The sequence below is a fragment of the Dipodomys ordii genome, unplaced genomic scaffold (genome assembly GCF_000151885.1).
Source record: "Dipodomys ordii isolate 6190 unplaced genomic scaffold, Dord_2.0 Scaffold472, whole genome shotgun sequence".
In the NCBI taxonomy this organism is placed as follows: domain Eukaryota; kingdom Metazoa; phylum Chordata; class Mammalia; order Rodentia; family Heteromyidae; genus Dipodomys; species Dipodomys ordii.
Genome location: NW_012267688.1, coordinates 2088 through 2461, shown reverse-complemented (window position 1 = coordinate 2461; position 374 = coordinate 2088). Strand labels below are relative to the sequence as shown.

The 374-nt window shown below is 56.1% G+C and overlaps 1 protein-coding gene across 1 annotated transcript in view; it reads left to right on the top strand.

The window, feature by feature from the left end:
- The window catches only part of LOC106001834 (mucin-2-like), a gene marked incomplete at its 3' end in the record, with an annotated part of 19114 nt that overhangs the window by 17377 nt on the left and 1363 nt on the right, over positions 1 to 374 (top strand). The window lies entirely within an intron of this gene.

The following is a 374-nucleotide window of genomic DNA, read 5'->3' as shown; positions in this document are numbered from 1 at the left end:
GAGGAGAGAATGCCCTCAACCCCTGGGGTCATCACAGTTTCCACACAAATACCAACATCCTCTCAGACAAGAGAGATGGCCACCCAGACAGCTTCCTCCTGGACCACAGCACTGACCCACACCAGCACTCCTGAGCAGCCCAGCTCAGCCCTGGACACCACTGCTGGCCTCTCTGATGCCACCACCAGCCTCTCCTCTGAGCAACCCAGTGCAGGCTTCAGCTCCTCTGCTGCAACACTCCCTCCCAGCCTCATTCCATCCACAGTCTCAGCTCACAGAACCACTGGAGTGGAGATCACCAGCATGTCTTCTGTCCCGTACAAGAGCAATTCTGCAGAAATCACCACCACTGTCCACACAAGCATTCCTGAATC